We start from the raw sequence: 13,475 nt of genomic DNA, 5'->3' as shown, positions 1-13,475 counted from the left end.
GGGGAAGCACTAGGAGTCTCGGGAAGCACTAGGAGTCTCGGGGAAGCACTAGGAGTCTCGGGAAGCACTAGGAGTCTCGGGGAAGCACTAGGAGTCTCGGGAAGCACTAGGAGTCTCGGGGAAGCACTAGGAGTCTCGGGAAGCACTAGGAGTCTCGGGGAAGCACTAGGAGTCTCGGGTCGCCCGGCTGGAGCGGCGGCAGGAGCAGGCTGGTGCGCCCGGCTGGGCGGCAGGCAGGAGCAGGCTGGTGGTCGCCCGGCTGGGCGGCAGGAAGCAGGCTCGGTGCGCCCGGCTGGAGCGGCGGCAGGAGCAGGCTCTGAGCTGCGCCCGGCTGGAGCGGCGGCAGGAAGGCTCAGGGAGCCCGGCTGGGCGGCGGCAGGAGCAGGCTCGGGTGCGCCCGGCTGGAGCGGCGGCAGGAACAGGCTCGGTGCGCCCGGCTGGGCGGCGGAGGCAGGCTCGGGTGGCGGAAGCGCTGCTGGCGGATCCGGCCGCGGAAGCGCTGCTGGCGGATCCGGCCGCGGAAGCGCTGCTGGCGGATCCGGCCGCGGAAGCGCTGCTGGCGGATCCGGCCGCGGAAGCGCTGCTGGCGGCTCCGGAGATGATGGGGCTGGGCTGACGGAGAGATAGTCCGGCTTGGGAGGCAGAGGGTTACCTTTCAGAACGGCTATGGCTGTCAGGCGTTGCCACTCTGCCTCCTGTTGCAACTCCACCAGCCCCTGATGCGGAAGTCTAGGGATCCAGTGGTCCAGCATGAGGACCATGCGCGTGGCTATATTTAAGCGCTTACGGGCAGAGTATGGGCTAGCCACAACTGCCACATAGTCCTCAACCGTATCCCACAATACTCTTGGGTCCATGATGGTTGCGTACCTCACCTCGGTGTGGTCGGGTCCTTCTGTCATGAAGTGGTGTGTTGGTGGCGGTGAGGTAAACGCAGCGGAACCCAGTTGTGTGGTGATGAGGAGTTTAATGAGAAAAACCAAACAGAAAACAGTCCACAGACCTGGCAGCACTGCTGAGCGGAAGGCTGAAGCTCACTACAGGTAGCAACAGGCTATACGAGGACTCGACATACATTCACGTAACAAGACGTACACAGACTGACACTGACGTAGCAAGACGTAGGACCCGACGAAGACAGACACACACAGGTGACACTAAATACACAAGAGGTAATCAGGGAACGAGACACACCTGGGAACTAATCACGGGGAGACAGGACAACACAAAGACTCAGACACACAAGAAAACTAGAAATAAATACACAGAACACAACACTGAAAAGCGTAACAGAGTAAGATCCAAGAACCTTGAAGTGACAACAACAAACATGATGACTAACGATTGCTAATTTTAGCAGCCTAGAAAGTCTGAATGTTCATGCCTTTGTTAAAATGATTATTTCCAACATTTGGCTTCCATCCAGGACAAAGCACAAACATCCTGAAAGCGTGACGCGTTAAGGATTTCTTTCACTCTGCTTCACTCTCAGATGGAAAATATTGACTTAGGCTGAGCAACAGAAGTGAAGCTGCTTTGACACACTCAGGCCACCGCTCCTGCAGCTCTGTTTTGCATTGTGCTTCAGCGGCAGCAGGCCCACAGAATTGGCACCTACCTCCCTCCAACACTAACAGCATGTAAACCACAGGCTGCTGCTGTCCATTTACACCTTGCATGTTGATTAAATAGTTTCACTGGAGGTTAGCCTAGACTAAACATGATGAAACGGCGGATCCAGAGAGTTTAGCCAGCCAATGTAATGCATATTTATTTTCTATTCTGTTTGTAAATGCCATTGTTAGCAGTTCTTTTGTAAGCATGGCGTTTTATTAACTTTCAATTGGAGTGCCGCAAGATTGGACTTTCCTCTCTGTCCACTTATAAAAGTGAAAAGGACAGTAGCAACAACTCACTGTTTGTAAACAATATCTACAAAAAAGGCATCTAAACCAAGAGCTATTTAAGCTTTCAACGGCTTTAGTTTTCATGGAAGCAAACTTTATGAGTTTGTTAAATCTAGTCGTCCAAAAGTGAAGCCAATAGTGAAATACTAAATACATAGTATTAAGTATTTTCTATTGTTTTGTTGTGGGGTTTCTAAAAAAATTTTTAATAATTCTGTCTTGTCATCTGAAAGGATGAACCATTAGAGAAGAATTTCACATAAAATCAAAGCCTTTGCACTCATACAGAATCCACAGTGTCATCCATATACCCACTAGCACAACACTTCCTCTGGACTTTAATTTAGAATAAAGATTCTATGTTTTATTCATAAACTTATTGATTCAAATGTCACACAAAAAAGAAAACTTGAACATTACTGCAGTAAGTATTTAAGTTTTTCACCCTTTTTAACTTCTGCATGCATGCAAGAAATATTTTATTTGCTTAGAATTCACAGACAGGTTTCTGTTTCTGCAAATGTTATTAAATGTTTTATTTTATTACATTACAATGAACAAAAGCCCAATTATATTAGTCAGTCAAAGCCCCTTTTAACAAGTTTCACCGTATCCTTTTCCCTGACAACGCACTTCTGTCCCTGAATATTAAGAAATGTTTTATGCTGAAAAAAATTAAGTGAAATGTCTGATTTCATACCTTTAAATCAGACATTGCTTTTTTTTAAAACAATATAAACCCAATTGTCCAAGCAGGAATTTGAAAAAGCTTTTTAAAAGTGTAACTTAAGAAGTTGGAGGTTTTAATTTACATATACCAAAATGCCTAAACCTTATTCATTCTGTAACGGATGATCAAAGGGATTTTTTCACAGTCACTGACTCCGACCCCTACTAAGGGTCAGCTGGAACATTCTGTCAACCTATATCCAGGTCTTTGGAGCTATTCAGGAACAGAGTTATGCCACCAGTTGGTTGGACCTATTAAATTTTACTTCATGTCAGACTATGTCCCATAGTTTGTTATATTGGCTACATTGACCACAGGAAGCTCCAAGATAATGTTGAAGGGCTAGATTGCTCTCAGCAGTGGCCCTAACCTCAAACAAAAATTGTGCTTGCTCTGCGCAGTATGAGGAAACCTGGTGGAAATGCTTTATGGCAGCAGTCAAGCTGTTTTCAAGTGATGGAAAAAAAATAATTGATTTGGAACATTTTCCAAACGGCTCTGATTTTTGAATTTGTATAAAATGTCTTTGTTGAAGGCTATCTGCACAGGGCATCATTATTCCTCGCTGCATGTATTTCCCCTTTGAGCCTTCCGGTGATCAATCTGCAATCATGTTATTATTACGGACCCGTTTTCAACAATAGAAAGGGGATTGAAGCTCCAGTGACTTGTTGAATGAAACCCTAATGGATAGCTGTAGGAAACTGCTACAGAGACTGATTAATTAGTCCGTCACTGTGAGCTCTAAAGCCTCTCATTCCCGTCTCATTAAAACAGAAACCCTGAAATTTTGTTACAATACTTATTATCCTTTCAGAGAGAAGAAAACTGATAGTCTGCATTTATTCAATTGCCTCATGTTGAAGTGCAATGTCTGTCACTGCCATAAATGGAGATGACATTTGTTTTCTGCAAATCCTACAGCTTTGCTTTATCTCTACCCGAATTCCTGATGATAATGGCTGTTTTACTTTTGCCAGCCTGGCTGAAGCCTGGCTTTTTGTGAAGGGACTGCGGGTTTCCATAGCAGAGGGTGGATGAAAGCTGTTTCTTCAAATACTTTCTGCATCTGTGATGAGACCTCACACATTCAAGGGTGTTTCTAAAAACCAATAGAAATTCTTAAAAGGACAGAAGTAATTAAATTTAAGGACACATAGCATCACATGCCATTGGTTTTCAAATCTAATCAGTAATTTATATTCACAACAAGAAGCCAAGTAAACATGGCTGATAATGCCAAATCTGTACAGGGACCTTCTGAACATCTGGTATGGTAATCATAAAGAGAATAGTTTTCTCAATTAAAAAAAAAAAATTAGACTTGCAAACGCACAGGGGCAGATATTACAACATCTACTCGAATGCTGGCAGATTTTTAATTTTTCAAATTACAGATCTTGTTAACAGTGGTCATTCCCCAGATTGTGAAGAATTACAAAGCAACCTCAGCTCCTAGGAGAGAATTTTTAATGCTCTATACAAAATGATGTTTTAAATCGCCAAGCTCCTGCAGTCTTCTTCCTCCTCAGTGGATAAATCTCCACTCAAATAAATCAAATTCGAGCTGGAGATTTTTCCATTACTATTTTTATCTGGCTGGCCATTGTGTTATCCACTGACGACCAACATCATCACTCTTTAGCCACTCTTTGCTGGATTCTTGGCTACCTTGTGATAATTTTTTCATGCTTCTTTGTCATTTCTTAGTTTTGGACATAGAAATAAACACAGTGAGCTACAAAGTTACATATTAGCTTAATGGCAAATGCTTGTTAAAAAATTACATCTAGTTATTATGTAACTAGATGTAATTTTTATTAAGTAAGCTTCTATTTTCAAACACAACTGTTCCATTCCGTAATGTGTTGTGTTAAATTAATTGCATTATTCCAACCAGTTAATGTTTGCACATTTTTATTTATTGATCTGCAACTGTCATTGTAGAGAGTGTTGTATTTGCAAACAATCATTTTCTTTTCCAGTCTTTACAAAAAGAAAACACAGTCAATCAGTGAAATCTTAGAATAACCCAATAATGTTACAAGAGTTACGTCATCATTGTGCGATCTTGCTTACTCATAAACAGCTGATACGTGATTCTGTCTGCTGAACAAATGCAAGCCTGATTACAGCATGTGTAACAAGAAAGAAGCAGCCAGTTAATTAGCCAATGAATCCTTACACAGAGAAACTGATTACCATAAAAACCTAATTCACAGTTCAATGGACTACTTCAAAGCATGAGAAGACAAAGCATTATTTCGCAGGTGGATCTCTCCGACACGTTTCTGTATAAAATCCACAATAAATCTTCCACTCTCAGGATTAAAAATGCATCACCTTCTACCACTTTGTGTCAACGAGCATTTAATAGGATGCAGTTGGGCAAGCTGTGGCATTAAAATGCTGGCTAGCTGGCACAATGCCAGGGTGGACCAGAAACATCTGTTCGCATTATTAATGAATCAATTATATGCCACAGATGTGCCAGGCCTGCAGGGGCAAAGGGGGAGGAGAGAGAATCTGAATCTGAATATGCAAGAGGGTTTGGGCTCCCTGCACAGCCGTGGCCTTCAGTCATTACCGCTGCTCCTTTTTCTCTCTTAGATGACTCAAATACAACCTGTCAGGGCTGCAAGTCAGCTAGTATTAAATAAATATTTGAAACTCGATTGCAAATGTGCAGAAAATAACAAGAAATCAAAACGATGACAGGAGAAAGGAAATGGGATTGCTAAAAATTCTCTTATTTTAGTGTCACTCAGTTTCTGTAAGGAAATGTAAAAGTAGAATATCCTGTCCTTGGAGTACTCTTTAAACACCATCATTATGTTACTGTCTCCAACTGCAGCTCCCGTCTGAAAAAATACCGGCAGTTACCACATTAGTCTGCCATGTCCGCCGGCACCAACATACATGAATTGTACATCCACCATGAGACAGGTAATACTTACTGTTTATCCAGGTCCATGTGATTCATCATGCAGGCTGCATGCGAGGATGCTGTCAAGAAGCGTTTACATCATTAGAGAAGAGGCGAGGCCATCTTTTCACTGCTTAACATGGTGACCACTGACTCCTAATGGGCTTCAAAATGGTTTAACCCCCCCCAAGAGAAAGCTGCTTGCCAGGGCAGGTGAACTACATCGCTGTGCTTTCTCCAGTCCAACACTGTAGAGATGGGTGGAAAAATGTAAGGAGAAAATGTCTTTTTTATTATTTTATTTTTATTTTTTTTTACATTTTGTGAATTTTGGGTAGCAGTTTTTCAAGTTATGTGGTTCTGTGGCACTTGTTGTTATTACATGTCCTTTATGGAAATAAATTCACTCAAAGTACTGATTTTTTTAAAGACCTTCTCACTTTAATTTAGCTCATAAAACATTTTAAATCCAAGCTGAATATATTAAAACCATTTTGTGAGATGTGAGGACTGAAAGTAGGCCACAGTCTAATTCTACAGAGAAATGTCTCTTACACCTCAGTAGTTTCTCCGAACCCAATTTTTTCAATTCTGTCTCATTTTTAAATGTTGGTCTTTCATAACTGTCAGAAGTAGTAATGCTCAGTGTTGAACAGCCTATTTGCTTCATGCTGGTCTTCATGCTTGGAACTCAAAGGAGAACTATGTTGTATTTCGTTAGAAAACAAATATTTAATTCTGTTATGTTTGCCATTGTGAAAGCTGAACAGAATAATCTGTTTCTATGGAAATATTTCACTCAATTTGCTGTAGGTGATGTGTTGGTGGATTTTTTATAATTATTTTTTTTGGGGAAATTTAAACCTTCAAACAAAAATGTTGTCTTAAAAATATCTAAATATCTAATTCTTTTCTCTTTTTTGATTTTTTTTTTTTTTTCATCAAAAATGTCCCCAGATTTTTGGTGGAAATTTTAAAAATACTAATTTAGTTTCAAGAAATTCAAACAATTCATAATTTTTAAACAGTGTTTTATTGTATTAAACAGTTTTTGCCTCTGCAAATTGGACAGAAAGTTAAGTTAAGCAAAAGTCCAAGTTATTCAACCCACTTTTACCTTGAGCGATTTTTGAATCGCTCAGCGTTTTTCACAAAGAGCTGTCCATCTATATTAAAATGAGTGACCCTCCTCGGTCATACAAAGTCCCACACAGACTTGTATTTTTTTTGTTGATGCAGTTAGCGGGGCTTTAGGCAAAATGACAACTTGCTTTTTGACCAGAACTGATGGCTTTTTTCCCATTTTTGTTGAGACACAAGGGGGAAAAAAAATTACTTCCATTTCAGTGCCCATTTGTTGCCCTTCCAGTGATGTGTGACCCTGTTTTATTTTATTTCATTTGTTCACTTTCATCACTGTTATTCACTTTGATTTACTGGAATTGCCGTGCAGAGAAGTTGGACATATATTTGAAATGACACAGAGAAAAACCACCATCATCATCATTTGAAGTGCTTATGTAGTTTATTTTTCTTTCTCTGAAGCAATTTAGAGAATTTTGGAAGAAAACAATTACCATAATATTTCAAGGTATGTTTTCTTCTTTATATTAAAATACATTCATAAATTTACCAGACACTGTTTCAAGGCTTTAATAAAATTGTTTTCATTTATGTGTTTTTGTCTGGTAACAAGTTTATTTTCGTGATTGCAGATTTGGATAACTTCAGTCATTAATTTTCCCTCCTAAGCTCAACAGTTAGGCGTAGCCCAGTTATCAGTCTGTGCATGACATTGTGATTAACAACTTCGATAGTTTGGGGGCAGAGGGCAGGCAGCTGGCACGCTCCACTGACCTTACTGGGAATAATTAGTAATTTATGTCACCTTATAGGTTTTGTCTGTGCCCTTCACACCAGGATGAGACTGAAAACAAGGTAGAGCAGTGGCTCATGTTCCCCGACTGCTCATCAAGCTATTACTAACCGCCTCATCACCAACGGAAAAGGGGATTAGACATGGAATTAAAACGGAGCGTAAGTGAAGGGCAAAGGAAAACACACGGTTTGAATATCGCTGTATCTAATTTCTGCCTTTGAGAAGACATTTTGCTCCCATTGTATTCTGAGGTTTCATCCCTCGAATTAATCCTCGGAGAGCTGTCATATAATTATTACAAATCTCTGCAATAATTATGATAGTCGCACTAATCCAGTTAGTATTAACGTTTGAGAGGAAAGCAGATGAAATATTGCAAGAAATCCCACATCACCTAGTGACCAAAGAGAGCTGCCAGTCACTTCTGCTAGATTGGACATGATGAAGAGACAATGTACTTTGTAGCTGGACAATGACCCTAAACACACATCAAAGCAAAGCCAAGTCTGTTTGAAGTCTGCTGAAGAGTCAAGAGTGCTGACCTGTTTTTCTTTTACCTCTGGAATTATTAAACTGTTTTATCACAAATGTTGTATGTGAGATGAAACAAGAGAAAAATGAGAAATATATACAGTGAATAGCGTGTTTTACCTAAAAAACAGATAGTACAGGTGCACAATATAGATATGTTGTTATACTGAAAGAATATAAAAATCTTCTGTGGTTGCTTTTGCATTGTGAGAATTTCATCCATAAAATAAAACAGCATCTGAATACAAATTACATTTGAGCCTTAAACATATTCTGTCCTTAACCCTCAACTATCATCTCTTGTATAATATCTGATCCTAAACCTGAACTTTTACAGTCTGGACTCAGAGAATTCTGCTTTGAAATTTGATTTCATACAGCTGTATTGCACATGTCTGCTCATAATGCAGACATATTAAAGTGAAACACCCGATTGGTAAAGTGCAGCTCGTCAACAATATAGCTGTCTTAACATTAGTTTAAGGCTGTTTCCATATTTACTAGATGCTGATCTTTCTCTCAAACCTACAAAAAAAGTAGAAATTTGGAAAAAAAAAAAAAAAAAAAAGTCCAAAAGGTAAAGCATTTGTCCCATTTCTTTCAAACAAAGAAAACAAGCTATCCCCAGTGGATAAAATGTCATCTCCAGCAAAGCAGTTTCGGCACTGATACAGACGGACACGACCCCCACCACCACACTCCCCCATTTAAGTCCAAGCTGATCTAACTGTACCAGATGGGAGTGACTTTTTCCCTCCCCCCCACTCCAGGCCCTGTCACACACAGCTGCAGGGACCAAGCAGCAGGAGGGGATGGGGGCCAGCCCAATCAGCCCACAGGCTACCGAGAGACTGGAGAGATGAGTCACCAGAGAGTGAAGTAAGACTGTGACCCCTGCTGTTTATCTCCATCACCCGTCTCTTTGCTTTCCCTTTCTTTGTGCTTCATAAATGATTTGAATGTGTAGGTACTGGAGCCCTGGTGAGCCTGGCCTCCTTCAAAGTGTCCACAGCCCACATGTGTGAACATCTAGCCTTTAACAATGTTGGGAAAATTTCACCCACCCGCTTAGATATATGCCTTCCTCTTTGCACTAAATTTGCGTTAAAATTCCACAGAAGAACATGCGGTGAAGCCTGGTTGCATTCCTTCTGCCTGTAAACCAACAAGGCCCATTTGTGGAATCCAGAGCTGCCTGTGAAAAGCTGAGGAAGTAATTTAATCGTAATACCATTTTGGCTCCTGAAAGTCATTTTTCTCATCCCCCACCTCCTCCCACTCATTCTGATAAATATGAATAAATGAATCAGAGTTAATGCTTTAAATCAAGCATCTGTGACCAGTCATTATTAAGAAGTTCTATAGGGCCTCTCTCTTGCAAGCTCATTATAGTATTGTTCATAATTTATTACTGTTGACTTCCTAATGGTTTCTTAAAGGACTATTACAAGTGCTATTTTTTTTCTTTAATAGCCTCAAGTCAATCTATCTAAGAGGCTCGAGTGCCAAATATAAAATATTCTTAAAGGGAAATTCACAATTTAATTTCCACAAAGACAAAGATGAAATGTCGACTAAATCACAGTAGCTCCACAAGCCAATAAGCGCAGCTACATTTTCATGCACACCCATGCCTGCGGATACAAGAAAGGATAGGGAAATGGGGGACAGGAAATGTTTGAAAACCTGTGATGTGCACACATTCTGTAGCACTCTACTAAGAAGACAATTATTTTTATATACATGCAGAAGCTTTTTTCTTTGCAACTTAAAACTCATTAAGTATAAACTATATTTTATTCACATACTTGTGACTGTGTTCAATTTTGCAGCAAAGTAGGAGAATGAATGTTGAACACCACCGTAAAAATTTCAACCAAAGAATTATTTTTATGTGAGCTTTATCTTTTTTAATTAATTTAACAAAAGATTTTAAGGTTTGTCTTTCTCTAGAAGACCAGAGTAGCTTGATATGTTCAAATATTTATTTAATGTATTTTAGAACAGTTAAAAACCTCATGACTTTAAAATGGAGTGTAGTCGGTTGTCACAATTGAGGAGGCGAAAGAAAGATGAGTGCACATCTTGTCTGTCCTCGGATCATCCATATGCAGTGAATCCCTGGTATTCGCAGGAGTTTTGAAATACAGCTGCCCACTGTTAAAACAAATATATACTTCATTATGCATTTATACACACACAGGAAACCGTCTTGGCTCCACTGCAGAAGATAATGTCAAATTATAATCTTTCTTACCTCTGTGCTTAGAGGTACAGCCAAGGAAAATAATTGCAGCTCTCCTGAATTTTCAGCTATGCAAACACCAGCAAGCAGCATGCCAAGTTGCACCTAGTTACTTCATCTTTCCTAGATTTTCTTTCTCAAATATTTTAGATATGGTCTACCAAAAAGATTCCTGAACAGCTAAATTTTCTGCAAATAATTTTGAGTTAAGAGCCACAAAAAAATCTGAATTGGTGAATCTGTAAACACTGAACTGCAAATAGCAAAAAACAAAGAGTGAAAACAACACATGCAACAGGAAGGGGATTCCATAGCCAAAACGAAAACAAAAACAGATACTAGGAAGATATTAGCGCCATGTACCTGATGGCTGTTGGCCAATAAATAAGACACAGTTGCACTTCTAATCTGAAGGGCAACAAAATATAATTTACAAAACTGTATATTGTCCACTAAAAACTTTGTACAATAAGCTCCAATACATTTGCTACCAGATTAAGCAGTGATAGGCTAGCAATTTCCTTTCTGGTACTGCTAATTACAGTAAACTTGGTCCACATCAGATTGTTTTGGACCTTTTAAAATTTAAAATGTTAATATTTCAAAGTATTTTATGAACAACCGTACTATTAAACACATCCTATATACTCTTTATTTACTGCAAGACAGTACCGTATTTTTGCTGTGTCTAGTTTCGGTGTTGTCCCATTCATCCATTTAAGTATCCAACACAGCTTGCCATTTGTCATTTTCGTGGATCTCTAAAGCCATCGGCAAAAGGCAGGAAAAATGGGTAAGGAGGAAAAAATATTGCAGCCGTCAGCAATAGCCGTGAAAATTCAGAACGTATTATGCTAAAATATTCAACGAAACAGACAAAGATATAGATTACAGCGAGCTGACTCAATTTAAATTTTTCATGCGGTAGTCGAAGAGCTCCCATCACCGAGCCGAACATTGTTTTAGGGTTTCCATACATCAGAACCATGACAACCCAATAGATTATGTGGCAATGCCTTTGGCTGTTATTATTAGTAATTGGCTTGCCTTGCCCATGCCATTTCATGATGCAGGCTAACTGTGGAGCAAACAATGATGTGAGTGGAAGGCGCCCCTGTTAGTAGGATACAATAGATTAAAAACAGACACTGCAGCCTTTAAACCTGACAGCATAACTGATGAGCAGCAAGCCTGTTCACACAGGATAGTTTGTCATGAGTGACATCTTCATTTTACCGCAAATTCCTTAAAGAATAACAGAGATGTCCTTAACTAAGACATTTGAAGCGCCGCTCAAGCATGCCAGCTCACATCCACTGTTAGCCACAGCCTTGAATTAGGAAGTGACTCCATGTCGGCTTCTCGAGGGAAGAACAGATACACAGGTCTGTCTTTACTCAGAGATTCGCCATCCACGTAATGACTTTACATAATTATTTTCATCCTTCTCACTGCCAGGGAAGGAATTCAAATCAATCTGTCAGATAGCTTTGCTAGTAAAGCTGATTGTATTTCAGCAACACACAGAGGGGAGAGGCATTCACTTACCAGACAAATCAGAACCTTGAGGAGATTATAAACCGGAGAGAGAAATTGAGTCTGGAACGAGCTTTCCATTCAATTCTGGCTTAATTAGATCTCTAGCCTCTAATTGACTTTCTAATTTTTCAATTAGCAATCAACATTAGAGGGGTTTTTTTGCTGAAGCTAAATCACATTCAGACTTGCACTAATCTATTTGAGTGCGCCAGGAAACAGATTTAGCTGTGACAAGTAAAAGAGGGAAAAAAAATTAGTCACTCAGAAATGTTCCAGAGTCTGATCTTTTGGGTCATTATCACTGAAAGAAGGACAACATGATTTATCAAATCTACATTTTAAGATGTGAAGAGGCCTGCAGAACCAGACAGTCTGAATCAGTCATGGACCCTCACTGATTGGCTCTCTCTGAGAAGAATACACTGCCCCTTAAATAGCATCTTAGAACTCATTTACACGTTAATTAACTTATGATTATGAAACACAAAGATTTCCATCATCATTTACAAGCAAAACTATAAACAATGCAAGTTCTTCAGGGAACATGCACTCACCTGCCGTGTTACGAAGTGAGTTAAATCCTCCTTTTCTCTTTAGAACTCTCCTAATTCTTTGTGGCATACATTCAACAAGGTGTCAGAAACATTCCTGTGAGCATGAGTCCATTTAGATACAATAGCACTAGATTAGTGGGATGCATATCCATGATGCTAATCTCAGGTCTCCTGCCTTAGATTGAGATATGGTGATCAGTGGCCAACACATTGCCGGGATTTCAAAGGATTCTGTGGCAGTACTTGTGCAAAACCTCTGCTTATACATGGTCTGTTTTATACACAGTGTGTGGGGTTTTTACACATTTGGGCCAGACGTTTTAAGATATTGAAGACAACAAGAATTTAAATTTAAGATTTACATAAATGATCAAAAATAACTGCAAACCTTATGTGTTACATGTTTTTTGATTAAGCTTATGCACCTTTGGCATATTTACCTATTAGACAATAAGCAACAAGCAACAAACTTTCCGATGAACAAAAGAATTTAAAATATATATATATATATATATATATATATATATATATATATATATATATATATATATATATATATATATATATATATATATATATATATTGTAGCAAAGTTATGAGAGCGAAAATGGGAAAGGCGAAAATTATGTGAATTAAAGAAAGGGATTGAGTATAAAATATCCGTATCCATATCTCCGTTGTGGAACTCAGACGTCATTTAAGGCATCTTGTGTGCAGCCAGTGATGAAACAAATGGTGCTGTGAACATGAACTCATTATCTGCATCCCGTTTAAAAAATTCAACAAACTCATTCCAAATCACCACTAACAGGTCTACTGGAAACGCTGCAATAATTAGTCTCTGTTCAGATGTTAAAAATGTGCGATGTTAAATATTTTAGTTTGTTTTCACAGTTCATCTTTAGTCTGGTGTGTTCAACTCGTCTCCTAAAAGTGGCTCCAGCTTTTGGCTGAGATCCTGGAGCAGAGGAACTGTCCAGACCATAATCTTGATATCCCCAAACAATCAATAATAATTCTGTTTCAGGTGTAACAGTTTTGCGAAGTCGGCTTTGTAGTTTGGTCACCGAGTAAAGAAACAATTATTACAGCAACCAAAACCTGGTTGGAACACTTGGACAGATAAACGATGTAATTCATAACTTGCTTGAGCATTCATGATAA

This window comes from Gambusia affinis, linkage group LG01, assembly GCF_019740435.1.
Source record: "Gambusia affinis linkage group LG01, SWU_Gaff_1.0, whole genome shotgun sequence".
Classification (NCBI taxonomy): Eukaryota; Metazoa; Chordata; class Actinopteri; order Cyprinodontiformes; family Poeciliidae; genus Gambusia; species Gambusia affinis.
The sequence above is the reverse complement of the archived record's forward strand: the minus strand, read 5'-3'. Positions refer to the sequence as shown.